Source organism: Balaenoptera physalus, assembly GCF_965194825.1.
Source record: "Balaenoptera physalus genome assembly, chromosome: 2".
NCBI classification, from domain to species: Eukaryota; Metazoa; Chordata; class Mammalia; order Artiodactyla; family Balaenopteridae; genus Balaenoptera; species Balaenoptera physalus.
The window spans coordinates 160,177,917-160,194,516 of NC_138883.1; the positions used below are offsets into that span (position 1 = coordinate 160,177,917).

The window sequence follows — 16,600 nt, forward strand, 5'->3', positions numbered from 1 at the left end:
GTGGCTTTTTCTGACAAATGCAGTTTCCTAGGTGTGCAAATGTCCCAGGAGAAAGTGCGATCCTTCCTCACACAAAGAAGAGCCACCAAATTCCGCCCAGCTCATGAGCTCTGTGCCTATCACCTCGCTCTCATGGGGGTGGGCGAACTCCTCTGTAGACCCCTAGCAAGACACCATGAGTCTGAAGTGCCCTGTGAAATGCTGCCCACCTCATTGGCATGGCCAAGGCTCTGAGCTATTTCCCAGTAAACAGTCCCTTTCAACTTTGAGTCATCCAAGTTTTCTCAGTCAATCTGACCAGAGGGCCCCTCCCTTTTAATATTTTCATTTTGAATAATGTCTGTTAGAAATCGGCAAAGAGCTGTGCTCAAGACCTGCCTCCCCTGAGCACCGGTAATGGCCCTCTCGTCTTGGAGGGGCTCAGTTTTACACGCCGACACAGACGTCAGCTGACCCTCTGTCTTCCCCAAAAGAGAAAGCTTCACCACTGAAAGAAATGCTTGTTTTGTTTTTGAGTCAAACAGAGATGATTTTAGAACTATAAGGCAATTATCACAAGGCCAGCTGTGGTATCTTAAAAAAGGCAAGAGTGGTCTACTGGTGGAAGATATCTTAAAAAACAAAATGGTTGGAAGGAAGTGTTAGAGATTTAAAAGTCTGTGAAGGGGGGGATGGGAAATGGGGAGTTGTTTAATGGGTATAGAGTTTCAGTCTTGCAAGATGAAAACGTTCTGGAGATTTGTTGCACAACAATTTGGATATATCTCATGCTACTGAACTGTGCACTTAAAAATGGTTAAGATGGTCAATTTCATGTTATGTGTTTTTCTAGTTTTTCTTTTTTTTTTAACCACATTACAAAAGAAAAAAAAGCCTGAGAAAGGTAAGGGAGGAAGGATGGAGGAGGGGAACACCTATTTGGAAAGTGAATACTTAAAATGAAGTATTATTATAGAGTTACCTGTATCCAGAATATAATGAGACCAATAGCATCTCTCTCTCTCTCTCATTTGTGTTTTTTTCTCTGTGTCCTTTTTTCTCTCATCATTTTGATCTATAGAATCTGCTGGAAGACTAGAAGAAGTAAAGTGGCCAGATAGCAGTGCGGTCATGGTCATTTTGGCCACTCCATTTTCAGGAGACCAAGGGCTACCTGCTTTTTTTCTGCTGGTCCTCAAAGCATCTAAAGTAGCTTGAGAATTCTTGATTCCTCCAACACTAAGTCACTGCTTCAGGCCCAAGGTTAATGGATGGGGAAAAATTAATTCATTAATTTGCACGCTGGGTCAGAGCCAGGTCTTTGTTTATGCTGAATTGCGCTTTGGATTCAGAAGTTCTGCCAAAAAACCTGTGACAATGCCATCCGATGTGAGATTGGGACAATTAATCAGAAACAAGATTTTCTGTACTGTTTCTAGACTCCACCAGTGAGCATGAAAATGGGTCCTTTCCTTCACACAAAACTGAAAACACTAGGTGTCTGATGAGATTTGAGCCAAGGCAATAATAATTAATTATTATTAATTATAATAAGTAACATTTTACAGCATGTTTGACATTTTAAAAGTTATTCTGTCTAAATCATTTCATGTGGTCCTGACAAAACCACTGAAGGTGAGTCCTAGCATCCTCCTGTTGGGTTCAGAAAGGGTATGTGCTTGCCCAAGAACACATAGTTAGTAATCTGTCTAAAGTTACAGAAGCAGAGATGGAGTTAAGATTTGAACACTGTGTTTTCAACAATCTGGGGCAGGAGGTGGCTTGGTGGTCACAGATACTGTAGAGCTGTATTGGTAAAAACAAGAAGAATTTTGCTTATGGAAGGGACCCACATATAAACCCTACTTGAGTTCTGACTTCTTGTTTGACCTCACTAATCCATCACGCTCGACTGTTCTCGAGGGTCTCACCAGGCCATGTGGGCTACTAACTACAACTCAGTTGTAAATGTGGTTGAGATCCTAAGGACTGGAGAGCAATTTCTGTAATTCTGATAAGAGTTCATTTTCCCAGAATGAGGGCTAGCACAGAGGGAGTACTTCTCTTTGGTCCCAGCCTGCAAAGGCATGCAGCGCATGCTGCCACCTCCCTACTGAGAAGACCTCCCAGATCCCAAGGTGGAAGGTCAGTGATGTAGGTGATACAGATGGGCTTTAACCTGTGAACCAGCTTAGCTACATGGGGTCCATGGTGAGAAGCAGCTGGATTTCCAGCCATTCTGGTGATGGAGCTGGGCTGTGTGTGAACAAGAACCTCCCAAAGACGGTTCTGCTCTCAGTCTAGAGGGGCAAGGAGCAGGCTGCAGGGGCAAGGGGTGACCACATAGCTCATCACCGAAGACTTCAATCTCTTCTGCCTCTGGGTATTTCCTCTTTCCTCATTCCTGCTCTAGTAGGAAAGAGAAAGGTAGATTTCTTCCCCAAACCCTGTTCTTGTGAGAGTGACCTTAGCTGATAAATGTAATGACTACAAACCTCAGTTTCCCCATTTGTAATCCTTCCTTAGCATGACATACACAGAGCCTTGTAATCTGTCATCATCTTCTTTCTTACTCTCATCTCTTACAATGTGCCCCCGGCACATTATACATGGTCACAGTAAGCTACAGATGGATGTCTGTGTCCCCCAAAAATTCATATGTTGAAACCTAACCCCCAATGTGATGGTGTTAGAAGATTGGGTCCTTGTGAGGTGATTAGGTCATGAGGGTGGAGCCCTCATGATGGGATTAGTGCCCTTATAAGAGACCCCAGAGAGCTCCCTTGACCCTCTACCACATGGGGACAGAGTGAGAAGATGGCCATCTATGAACCAGGAAGTGGGTCCTCACCAGACACAGAATCTGCTGGATCCCTGGTCTTGAACTTCTAGCCTCCAGAACTGTGAGAAGTAAATTTCTGTTGTTAAGCTGCCCAGTCCATGTTATTCTGTTGTAACAGCCTGAATGGACTAAGGTTGTAGACATTTGAGGTTCCCCCCAGTGTCATGCTCATTCTCATCTTTGTTCTTTGCTCTTGATGTTCCCTCTGCCTGGAATGTTGCCACCTTAACCCCCGCCTATGGGATTCTCACTTACCTTTTATTTATTCTTTTTTTTGGCTGCATTGGGTCTTCGTTGCTGCACGTGGGCTTTCTCTAGTTGAGGCGAGCAGGGGCTACTCTTCATTGTGGTGCGTGGGCTTCTCATTGCAGTGGCTTCTCTTGTTGCAGAGCACGGCCTCTAGGTGCACAGGCTTCAGTAGTTGTGGCACGTGGGCTTAGTTGCTCCGTGACATGTAGGATCTTCCCGGACCAGGGATCGAACCTGTGTCCCCTGCATTGGCAGGCAGATTCTTAACCACTGTGCTACTAGGGAAGTCCCTCACTTACTTTTTAAGACCTGTTCGAAAGGTCTCACTCCTCTGTGCTCCCACAGAAATTGGCATATACTCATATTACAGAACCCATACAAATTTCCCCTGATTATTTTCCCCACCCCTAATCAGGGGCTCTGTATCTGTCAGCCCCCTAGTACACTTCCTGCACACAGTAGGTACTCAGTACCATCAGCTGCATGGAATTGATAATATGCAGCTTAGGGCTTCTGCTGAAAGCTCCAGTGGGAGAGTAGTAACAGACACGCGTCCTAAGACAGGCAGTCATTTATGTCCGCAGCCTCCCTTCAGGACCTCTCTTTCACTGCCCTTTGAAGGAGAGTAAGTAGCCAATTTACTTTTAGAGGAGGGTCCTCATAAGTACAACGTGCTCTAGAATGTTCCAGCGCTATCGGGCTTGGTGGTGAAGAGGACGGGCATCCGGCAGCACAAAGCACTGGGCTGAACCAGGGCAGCCTGCCGTCTCCAGGAGCAGCCCCTTCAAGATATTTCTGCCCCTCCCAAAGGGACACTACTCTCTTTGGAAGGCTCCAAACCTTAAACTTGGTCTGCATCAGACTTCATCAAGGGGCATTTGGTCTTCAGAGAGGGATTGCGCTGCGTGGAGACACCAGGAGGAAACGTGGAGCTTTTAAAGGCAGTGGCAGGACCAGCTCCTTTCAGCGTTCAGAGGTTCTGTCAAAGAAGGCTGGGGAAGCTGATATGAAAGGAAATGGTCTCATTTCTGTCCCATCTCAGGCACCTGAGCATCTTGCATACCCATGGTTGACTCTAAGGTGAAGAGAAGGGAAATTCTCCTAACGTTCAATGTTTAGCTCTCATGTTATTACCCCCACCCTCATTACCAAGAAGGCTGGCACAACCCCTCATCGGAACAAGCCATAGGATGAATCGTTTGCTGTGAAATCTTCAGCATTCAGTGTGGTCCCTTGTCCATAATAAAGACTCAATAAATGTTGAGTAGATAAATGGAGGAATTATCTACTCAAAAATCCAACTAGGGGCTTCCCTGGTGGCGCAGTGGTTGAGAATCTGCCTGCCAATGCAGGGCACACGGGTTCGAGCCCTGGTCTGGGAAGATCCCACATGCCGCGGAGCAAATGGGCCCGTGAGCCACAGCTACTGAGCCTGCGTGTCTGGAGCCTGTGATCCGCAACAGGAGAGGCCGCGATAGTGAGAGGCCCGCGCACCGCGATGAAGAGTGGCCCCCGCTTGCCGCAACTAGAGAAAGCCCTCGCACAGAAACGAAGACCCAACACACCCAAAAATAAATAAATAAATAAATTAATTAAAAAAAAAAATCCAACTAAACAGCATGCCCAGTGGATCCATTTGGACAACTTCTTGAAAGATCAGAACAAATACAATTTTAAGCAAGTAAGCCTCCTGTTTGTTTTATTAATAAGACTAATCCTAGGAAGTTTTAAAAATTAAGCTGTGTATTATTTTACCGTATTCATTAAAATAGCTTGGGTTCCAAGTACAGAATTTAGATCCTTGAGGGCAAGAATTACACCTTATTATTGCCCCTTCCTCACCCAAATGCTAGCTGATGACGCTATGAAGTGATTTGATAGAGTAATCTTGAGATGTTGAATATTTAAATACAAATTTTCTTTAACAAAAGATTTTTATTTATTAATTATATTACATTTAATATAGAGTATTTTGCCAATAGAAATGATCCTAAATGAACTTGGTGCATATTTGATATGCTCTTTCTACTGGGAAAAAAAAACCTTTTGTTAGTATTATACATAGGACTTTTGGTGCACTTATGCCTGCAAAATCAGTTGTAGATTTTGTAAAGTCCATCTAAGAACGGAGAATTCTTCTTAAGAAAAATAAACAGCCTCGAAAAGGTAGAGATTTTATTGTCCAACATATGATAATGTGCCTCTAGAAAATTCTCCGATTTATGACGGGGTATTCTGACTGAGTGCCAGGGCGCTTCCCTGACAAATGTTCTTATGATGTTAAGTAGGAAAAAGTTTCCTGACCTGAGTTTAATTTGATTCTCAAGGATTTAAAGATGTTTTCTTTGCAACCATGGCAATGGACAAAACTGGAAACTATTAAGAGGCAAATTAAACCTCGAAAAGAGTAATAATATATTCATTAGGAGCAAAATATATCCATTTGTCAACATTTGAATCCCCTCAGATTCTGTAGTTTTGAGACTGCAATCCCCACAGCAAAGTCTTTGACTCTGGAGAAACTTTGACTGGAAAGGGCACCTCTCTGTTTCTAAGCAGAACTTGACTTTGAAATAAGTTGTTCTAGCCAGTGAAGAAGATTCTGTCTCTGTTCCAGGGTGATGATGTTTCAATGAATCACAGTGTTTACAGCCAATAAACTCTTCCTAACACTCCAAGTGCTCGGCACTTGGTTGGTGTTCAATAAATAACTGCTAACTTAGGTAAACCAGATGTCCTGTGTGACACCAAAAAAAGCTAGGATTTTTACTTTCTTAACTTTTTGGATTTCACCCTTTTTAGTCTCAATGGATTTGCTGCTCCTTTGTCATTACCCTCTCTCTCTTCTTTGATCGGTGAGATTCTTGCTGACACTAAACCCCAAGGGGTCAGCTGAGCCTGGTTCTTCGGCTTCCCCTGCAGTTGATGGGACTTTTCCTCCATGCTCAGATGCTCTTGCCCATCTCTCCACCCCAACTCCATTCAGCTTTTCTTGGCTGAACTTTCCAGCCCTGATTGCTAAAAAAATCGTGGTGAACACCCATAGATGTCCTTTTCTACCTCTGTCCCAGCAGTGGTTCAGCATTGACCAGGTTTATATCTTGTCTCTTAATATAGCAATAATTGATGATTATTCCCTTGAAAAGTCTGTGATATGAAAGCTTCTTCCTTCCTGAATTGTCTTCGTAAGTAGAAGTAGACCCAGTTTTCACAAGCACAAGAGATTTCAGTGTCCACTTCCCACTTCACATTTTACCCCCACCTGTGGCCTCAACATAGTTCCCACTGCTTTTGGTACTGCAAATGGACCTAGGAACTAATGAGACAGAGTGGCAGTGTGCAGAGAATGTTCTAGTAAAGAAGAGGGCAAAATAGACCCCTTCCCAAGAGACGCTGCATATATGCTCTAGGGAGTGAACATTTCTCGGAGAGTGAGAGGAGGATGATCATTGAAGCTCATATTTTCAGCCTTTTTCTCTTAAGGTGCATGAAGGTTGTTGGCCTTTCTCTTAACATGAAAATTACTGAGAAACATTCTTCTTACAAAGGCTACTCACATTTTCTGGGCAGGGCACTGGAAGGGAGGCAATGGAAGAGATGTAATGGTAGGAAAATGGAATGAGCCCAGTGGTGTTCAAAGAGTTCCTTTGTCCCAGTTTCCTCATGAACGGACTAGAGGTGATAGTGATCACATTAATAATTTGCTTAAAGCCATGTTGGGGGGAGTAATAGATGGTGCATGTAAATCTTGTCACACCCTGCCTGGAACATACTAGGTGCTCAGTGAACAGCTGCCTTCGGAGCTGGTTCCCCCAAGTCCTTTCTCTTTGCCATGGGGCTCTTGTGCAATTCCTCACTCTTTTTGGAGGCTGAAATTCCCCACTGTGCCTGGGTATTCTACTTTGAGACCTCATAGCCTTCATGGTAAAAATAATGACAGCTAATGTTAGTTGAACACCTGTTATGTACCAGGTATGATCTAAATGCTTTATAAGCATTCACTTACTTCATCCTTGCAACTATGCAATAAGACAGAAGTATTATTATTTCCAATTTACATATGAGAAACTGAGGCAGGGGATGCTTTATTTGTCTGTCTAGCTGTCGCAGCTAAGAAAGTAAGCCATTGGCCTCGGGGGTCAGGCTTTGGGGTACCCCTCCAGTGCCACCTCTAACTGTGGAGTCTTTCATGGAGCTGATCAGAAAAAAAAATCTAACAATTATTTGTACTACCTTTTTTTGAGAAATGTGTGTTTTGAGTTCCAAAAGCCAACTTACCCATGAACTTTTGGAATGACATTCCTTTGTCAAGTCCAGGCTGCTGGTAATGGGGTGGGGAGTGGGGCCCCTGGCTGTCTGTTTGGGGTGAGCTGTGTTGAAAGGTAGTCATCGCCGCCCTCACCCAGAGCTTTAACTCAGATGCTCATTTTCCACACATCCGGGGTGTCATTCTTCTAAGTCAGTGGGTCTGGCAGTCTTCCAGCAATGACTTTATGCTTTTGGACAATCCACATGGACTGGCCTAGCTTCCAGTAGCTTCCTACACATAACTCTCCAGAGTCAGCCATGCTGTTTCAAGTGCTGGCTCCCGTGGGGGAGGTCTCATTTACAGAATGGATCGTTGGGTTATCGAATATTTTAACTCTTACTTGTCACTTGCAGGAATACATTTTCTAGGCTCTTTTCACATGTTAGCAGCAGGAAGATGGACTAGCGATCTCCTCTTTTCTGTCTCTTTTCTGTTTAGTTCCTGTTTTTTTTACTTTTTATCGGAGTCTACTTGTTTACCATGTTGTGTTAGTTTCAGGTGTACAGCAAAGTGAATCAGTTATACATATACGTATATCCACTCTTTTTTAGATTCTGTTCCCATGTAGGTCATTACAGAGTAGAGTTCTCTGTGCTATATAGTAGGTCCTTACTAGTTACCTATTTTTGTTTAGTGCCTATTTAGAAGGAATTCTTTATTGTTGATGATTATAATAGCTCTTATTTCATGAGTCTCTTCTGTGTCCTGGGAAGTGGGCCCAGCTCTTTATATACATTTTCCCCAGTTTCACAGGTGAGATAACTACGGCTCAGGGAAGTTCAGCCATAGGCAGAGCTGAGGTTGAAACCCAGTTCTATCTAGCACCAAAGCCTATTTTCCCAACCACTAGGCTCTCTTGCCTATAGCTGCCTTGCAGTCCTTTACAGGGATAAACGGGATGCCTGTAGGGCTAATCCAAACAACAAGCAACTTAAAAAAATTCCTGTTTGCTATGGAATCCATTATTCGTGGGATTTACTCGTCTTCTTCAGGCTAACATGGAAAATTAATTTGCATTTTGCCAGGGTATAGCAGTTCAGGGTGTGGAGGGATGAGACTGCAGCTTGGGAGCCTGAGAATCAAGGTGAGAAAAAACAGATTGAGGTTAAAAATTAGCGTCCTGGTACCAACAAACAGTGGCTGTAGAAGTAGGTAACCAAGGTTGGTGGGCACTGTGCCTGAGTTTTATGGTACATTATAAAATGATGAATTTCAATCTGTAATGCATTTTCATTAAGTTCAGACACTTCTAATTTGGGATTCACAATGACCGGGCTGCAGCTGAGTTGAAGCTTTCCTGTGTTTACTTAGCCAAACAATTTCTTTAAAGATCATACACATGACTAAGAGAAACAAGGACCTGGGCTGTTCAAGGTAAATTGCTTTGGGTGAGTTTTCAGTGCCTTGGATGCATTTTTTTCTAGACGACAATAAATATCAAGTACATGTCTTATTCCCAGTTTATTAAAGTGGTCCCCATAGAGACCTCTATTAGGGAATATTATTCCCTCTATTAGGCAGCCTTTTTTAGATGGAGTTGTCATTCTTTTCTAGAAAATTCTGAGCTCAGATTGTGAATAGTCTTCCTTTGGATTTAATGAAGTTTGACTTGTCTCTGAAAATGTCCATTTCTGCACCCACAATACTTTAGTTACATTCAATATCTGGTGTGTAGTGCTGCCGTGTACATACTTATTCTGTGTACAGAGCAGTAAGTAAACCGCTGTGCATGAAGGAAAACCAATTAATTATAATAGAAAGGGGTTGGTTTCCCCACTCAGGACTCTCTTCTTTCTTATGGCCATTTCTGGAAAAGACGAGCTGTCCTAGATTCATATAATTTTAGGGTAAGAATGGAGCTTAGATATGGCCGATTCGCTCATTTTCAGACATTCCTTAGGAACATCCATTTTCTTGAAAACACAGCCCAGGAAAATGTGAAGAAAATCAGATGTGGCATGGGTCTGTCTTCCTGGACCCGTGAGGTGTTTGTTTTTAATACTGCATCTGCGTACCTGCCTCCATGCTCAGGCCTCTCCTCGTCATCCCATTCTTATTTACCCACCTACAGAAAAAAAAAAAAAAAAGCAAGGTTCCCTCTCTAGATCCAAGAAGACAAGGACATGATGCTGCTCGTCACATATACCTTTTTTTTTGACGTTCTTTTTTAGCTAGCTGGATAGAGGAGTCACATAGATATTCAGGCATGTAAAAATTTCCAGATTGCTAAGATCATGAGTTTAACCAGTATTGACTACTACTGAGCCCAAGTCACTGGTAACAGACCGTGTTCTGAATGTCGCAATTCATTCATTCATTCATTCATTCAAGAAGCATGCACTGATTGACTGTCAGATGCCATCCATTGACAGTAGAGCAATAAATGAAGCACAGACCTTGTCCTGCAGGAGCTCACAGCCCAGAAGGTGAGGTAGACTGACTTACCTCTATCTAAGAGGGTGAACACCTTGACTGCTTTCTAGTGACGGCGATGGGTCGCACTGATCACAACTCACCCAGAGTTTGCTTGTGAACCAGGGCACTCATTTCCCAGGCTAGCTGAGATGGGCGGGGGTGGTTCAAGGAAGGCTCGGAGGGTGCTGTGTAGGTGGTAGGTGCCTATTATTATAGACCTGCTTTAGAGAAGAATTTGAGCCCCAGTAGACCAAGTTCAGTATAAAGCCAACGATTCACGAGTCACTTCTAAAGAGTAGAGTAAGTGAATTCAATTCCATCTCTAAGGATTCTCATCCCCAAAAGGTTTCTGTTTAGGAAAGCAAAGCTCAGGGCATCATAACTTTCCACCTCCGAGGCTTGGCTTGCTTTACGGATCCAGGTTTCCTTGAGGTGAACAGACCCGTTCTCAATTTAGAAAAATCAATCAAAACCTTAAGTTCAGATTTCACTACAGTTTTGTTTTGATTTTTCCAATTTAGTAAGTGTTCCATTTTAATAACCAGACTGTGCTTTTTATTCTATTTTATTTTTCCTCAAAGAAAAGGCACAGAATTCCAAGATCCTTCTCTAGGTTTAGTCCAGATACCTGTTTCTTACAACATTTGTCTTTTATGTAACTTGTCTTTTAAATGAATAATAACTAGCCGAAAAGAAGTGAGAGAAATGGGTTATCTTTGTTTCCATATATAATTATTATTTATAAAAGTACACACATGAAAGATCTCTGAAAAAGCAAAATGTTCTATATGTGTATCATAAGATTACAGTAATTAAAGTAGTGTGTTATTGGCATAGATAGTAAAACACAGATGAATAGAATATGGTCCCAGGACACATAAGAGTATATGACAAAGGAGCTTTACAAATCATTGCTAAAGGGATTTATTTATTGAATTTATTTAATGAATTATTTAATGAATGATGGTAGAAAAACAGACTATCTGGGAGAAGTCTCAACTTACATACTTTTCACCATTGGAGGTAAAGGCATGTCACAATGAATTTTAGATGGATTAAGAGTGAAATGTAAAAATCAAACCATAAAAAATCCAAAAGATAAATGAACACAATACAGGTTTATTAGAAAATAGATGTACACATTAATGAAAAACGCATTAAAAATTCAAATTCATGATTAACAAAAATAATTATTTAGATGTGATTCTGAAAAAATTCCATTTTTCATTTATCAAATTAAAAAATAGTACTTAACTCTAGGGTGTATCTGTAGGAAAACAAGCCCTTTCACGTACTCCTGATGAATGTGTAAATTGGTAAAATCTTTTTTTAAAACAATTTGTCAGTATATATTCAGAGTTTTCAAAATACTTATACCTTTTGCTCTAGTAATTTCATATCATGAAGTAATCAGAGAAGTGCAGACTGATATTTATATACTGGAATGCTCACTGAGGCATTATTTATACTAATGAAAAATAGGAGACAACTTAAAAGTTTAACAGAAAACAATCATTAATCACATTTGGTACACCAAAAAAAGGAATATCATGCAGCTGGTAAACATCTGGTCCTCAAAGAATATTCAGTGACATGGGGAAAGTCTCATAAAACGGTGTTTAGTGAAAAATATTCATCCCATTTCTGAAAAATAATTACGTTTAGAAATAAAACAGGAAGCAAACATGCCAAAATCTTAACAGCGGTTACTGATGGTTGATAGAATGAGTTTTTTTGGTTTTGCTCTCGCCTGGATTTTCTAATAAACCTGTGTTGTGTAATGCAGAGTATACCTGAGAGTCAAGTGGGATAAACTGCAATGTTTATTTGCAGTAAACTGAAAAGCACTGCCCACAGGCATTTTTATTTATTGTACTCTATCAATGAGTCGCACAATCCAGAGACCTTTATCTAGAATTCAGTCCCTTCCTGATAGGCTCCCTGCCTTCTTTCCTTTTCTTTTCTTTTTTTAAAAATTAATTTATTTATTTATTTTTGGTTGCGTTGGGTCTTTGCTGCTGCGCGTGGGCTTTCTCTAGTTCTGGTGAGCAGGGTGCGTTGTGGTGCCTGTAGGCTTCTCATTGTGGTGGCTTCTCTTGTTGAGGAGCACGGGCTCTAGGCGCCCAGGCTTCAGTAGTTGTGGCTCGCGGGCTCTAGAGTGCAGGCTCAGTAGTTGTGGTGCACGGGCTTAGTTGCTCTGCGGCATGTGGGATCTTCCCGGACCAGGGCTCGAGCCCGTGTCCCCTGCATTGGCAGGTGGATTCTTAACTACTGTGCCACCAGGGAAGGCCCCCTTCTTTCCTTTTTTATTTCTCTTGGCTCCCAGCCCACCCTGTAGCCCTCCAGAAGCCAGACCTCCTGGTCTCCCAAGCCCTTCTCACCACCTGGAATTTCCTCAGTGCTGATCCCTGCACATTCAGGGCCCCTGGGGTTCACCTCTACTCCAGGAACATCTTCCCAGGCCAGACTCTGAATTCCTACAAGCCTTTATTGTATTTCCCTGTGACCTAACTGTTCTCTGTGGGTCTGTTCCTGAAACTAGGTTGCAAATACCCGCAGGGCAGCCCAGCATGTGTCTGGTACAAAACTTGTTACACAAGAGGTAGGGTTAGTACACAGTAGATGCTCAGTCAGTATTGCAGATTATCTCTTTGCTAATCTAATTGTGGTAATACAGTCCGCCACCCATTTGGAAAACATTTATGGGCGGACATGTCTCCCCTCCACCCGACCCCCCAAAACAAGGTCATTTAGAGACCATGGACCATCCGTGAGCCAAATGAGCATCCCAGATGTAAGGGAAATGAGTTTGCAGACCGAACAGACATTTATTCGGCACCCGCTCGCCCCCGCCCCCCAAACTTTGTGTGGCTCTTCACAGACCTCCTTGCTGCTAAGGAATCACTTTCTATGTGAAGTCTAGGGGAACGCTTGGGCTCTCCTCTCCTTTTAACCTCACAAAGCAGAGGACTTCTTTTTATGACCTGAAATGAAGTTATCCTTCGTTTTAGTGGCTGGAGTTTTAGGGAAGGTGGGACCAGCCATTCAGGACCAGGGCCCGGCTGTGCTTATACTGGAAATCAAGCCTGGAAAGAAACATGGTGGCAGAAGCCGATGGCAACAACGCACAAGCAAGAGGTCACAGGCTCAGAGGCCTACACGGCCGGACGGGCAGCTCTCGCAGGCCTTGGGCTAGGGGGGATTGAGAGGCCGGGATAGGAGACCCGAGCTGGCTTTACTGTGGAGGCTCAAGTCCTTCGAGCTTCCTGACTATTCACTTGCTCAAGCCCTTGGAGGGGCCCTAACAATTTTCTAGTTAATTTTTATTTTTTAATTAAAAATTTTTTAAATTTTATTTAAAAATTTTTTTAAAATTAATTTCTATTGGAGTATAGTTGCTTTATAATGTTGTGTTAGTTTCTGCTGTACAGCAAAGTGAATCAGTTATACATATACATACATCCACTCTTTTTTATTTTATTTTATTTTTTTTAAGGTTTTTAAAAAATTTTATTTTATTTATTTAATTTTGGCTGCGTTGGGTCTTCGTTGCTGCATGCAGGCTTTCTCTAGTTGTGTCGAGCGGGGGCTACTCTTCGTTGTGGTGTGCGGGTTTCTCATTGTGGTGGCTTCTCTTGCTGCGGAGTGTGGGCTCTAGGCGCCCAGGCTTCAGGAGTTGTGGCTCGCGGGCTCTGGAGCACAGGCTCAGTAGTTGTGGCACACGGGCTTAGTTGCTCCGCGGCATGTGGGATCTTTCCGGACCAGGGCTCGAACCCGTGTCCCCTGCGTTGGCAGGCAGATTCTTAACCACTGCGCCACCAGGGAAGCCCCCACTCTTTTTTTAGATTCTATTCCAATATAGGTCATTACAGAGTACTGAGTAGAGTTCCCTGTGCTATACAGTAGGTTCTTAGTTATGTCTCTTACATATTGTAGTATACACTTGTATATATGTCAATCCTGATCTCCCAATTTATCCCCCTAGTTAAAATTTTGATTTATTTTTCTTAGAGAGGTCACCCCAAATTACACAAGCTTCAGGCCCCACAATACCTGGTTCCATGTGTAGTAGAACTCCGGTGGCTGGAGGGCTCTATCTAAATAAGCAGGACTATTCAGCTCCAAGTGATAACAGCTAATCAAAAGTGTTGCTAAATGGGGATGCATGTATATGTATAGCTGATTCACTTTGTTATACAGCAGAAACTAACACACCATTGTAAAGCAATTATACTCCAAGAAAGATGTTTAAAAAAGAGAAGAAAAGGACAGCTGCAAAAAAAAAAAAAAAAAAAAGTGTTGCTAAAGCTTCTGATTTTTCAAGGGCAGCAAGGAATCCAGATTTTTGTATGAAATCTCTTACATTTTAGATGTTGGCAACTTAAAAAACAAAAATCAAACTTTCTCTGGCCAAAACAAATCATATATAGAGGCTTGATTGAGCCCATGGGCTGCCAGACTATGATTTCTGGTTACTGTAGTCGGTAGGAATTACAGAATTGCCAGATGCCAGGAATGGCTCTATGGCATGTATACCTGCCCTCCTGGTGCCCTGACCATTAAGAACAGGTCAGACCAGGTCTAAACCAGCGAGCTTTGCTCTTTTCCATGGCTGCAGCCCACAGCCAGACATTCCCTAAGTGTCTGCCACTGGTCACAGGGCAGGGAGATGGCCAAGAGTGTAGATGGATGAATGGGTATAAATTCATCCTTACAACCGGCAAAGCCAACTGAAGCACGTGGTCCACGGCCAGTGATGTGGCAGCAAAGTCACCTTGTGAACATCCAAAGACAATGAGGGGTGGCTATAATTCTTCCCTGGGCACTAATTAGTCTCATAGGCGGGTAAGGAATTGTTCTGTGCTCCTCTGCAGGGTGGAAGCCAATGATTTCAGGAAAGATTTATGTAATTGCTTAAATGGAAAGCAAGTCACTTCTTTGTATACCCCAGTCCTCCTGAGACTGAGCAGCCCAGCGTTCCAGAACTGCAGACTTTCTTCAGTGTGAACACTCTTTAGAATCTATAGAGCCGCCCTCCACCCCCCGACCCCAATGAAAGGAATTACTTCTGGGGACCATTTCCTGTGCAGTGCATGGGCGCTTTTACAACCTCCTGGTGTGATGGGGACATCACATCATCAGATGGGGCTGTGGGCTGGAACTAGAGGCAGAACATGGCAGTCAGGACTTTAGGACAAGCACCAGGCTGAAGGGAACAAGGACAGCCGTTGACAGCCCTGTGAGCATCCCTTTGCTGTCAGCTCAGATGGGTGATAAAGCTGCTTCCAGTGGTTGCATGTTTTTTATTATTTATTTATTTATTTATTTTTGGCTGCATTGGGTCTTTGTTGCTGCACGCAGGCTTTCTCTAGTTGTGGCGAGCAGGGGCTACTCTCTGTTGCAGTTGTAGGCTTCTCATTGCGGTGGCTTCTCTTGTTGCAGAACACGGGCTCTAGGCACACAGGCTTCAGTTCTTGTGGCATGTGGGCTCTTGAGCGCAGGCTCAGTAGTTGTGGCACATGGGCTTAGTTGCTCTGTGGCATGTGGGACCTTCTCGGACCAAGGCTTGAACCTGTGTCTCCTGCACTGGCAGGGGAATTCTTAAGCACTACGCCACCAGGGAAGTCCCCCCAGTGGTTGCATCTTGATTGCTAATTAGCCTGTTGTGGGATCTGCTTTGCTACAGAATGGCTTTGGGGGCTGCAGCTCAGTGTTCAATTAATCTATTGTGGTGACTAAGCTTGAGAAACATGGGGCCAGAGCCAGAGGGATCTGTTGTATAAACGGAGCTTCTCCTGATTCTAAGAAACAGAAGTTGGGGGAGAGGCAGGATATGGAGGGGATGGGGGGAAATCATAGGACATTTACTTCTGCTGGGGACATTAGGGAACCATCAAGACCTGTATATATGCTGTCTACAAGGACATGGGTTCAAGCCCTGGTCCAGGAAGATCCCACATGCTGCAGAGCAGCTAAGCCCATGTGCCGCAACTACGGAGCCTGCGCTCTAGAGCCCGCGAGCCACAACTACTGAAGCCCGTGTGCCTAGAGCCCGTGCTCCACAACAAGAGAAACCACCGCAATGAGAAGCCTGTGCACAGCAACGAAGAGTGGCCCCCACTTGCTGCCACTAGAGGAAGCCTACACGCAGCAACAAACACCCAATGCAGCCAAAAACAAACAAACAAATAAATAAATAGAGGTACCTTCAAGATGGTGGCAGAGTAAGACATGGACATCACCTTCTTCCCCACAAATACATCAAAAATACATTGACATGTGGAACAACTCCTACAGAACACCTGAATGCTGGCAGAAGACCTCAGATTTCCCAAAAGGGTCTTGGTGCTCTGGCCGGGTGTCAGACCTGAGCCTATGAGGTGGGAGAGCCAAGTTCAGGACATTGGTCCACCAGAGACCTCCCGGATCCATGTAATATCAAATGGCGGAAGCTCTCCCAGAGATCTCCATCTCAATGCTAAGACCCAGCTCCACTCAACGACCAGCAAGCTACAGTGCTGGACACCTTATGCCAAACAACTAGCAAGAGAGGAACACAACCCCACCCATTAGCAGAGAGGCTGCCTAAAATCATGATAAGTTCACAGACACCCCAAAACACACCACCGGATGTGGTCCTGTCCACCACAAAGACAAGATCCAGACTCATCCACCAGAACACAGGCACCAGTCCCCTCCACCAGGAAGCCTACACAACCCACTGAACCAAACTTACCCACTGGGGGCAGACACCAAAAACAATGGGAACTACAAACCTGCAGCCTGAGAAAAGGAGACCCCAAACA

At 43.6% G+C, this 16,600-nt stretch overlaps 1 long non-coding RNA gene across 1 annotated transcript; it reads right to left on the reverse strand.

Moving 5' to 3' along the window:
- Positions 1-809: 809 nt before the first annotated feature.
- Positions 810-15,930, reverse strand: LOC309655050. Its single transcript, XR_014260582.1, has 2 exons — positions 4,682-15,930; positions 810-4,371 (listed from the first exon to the last, which is right to left on the reverse strand). It is a non-coding gene; the product is annotated as an uncharacterized lncRNA (long non-coding RNA).
- Positions 15,931-16,600: the final 670 nt, after the last annotated feature.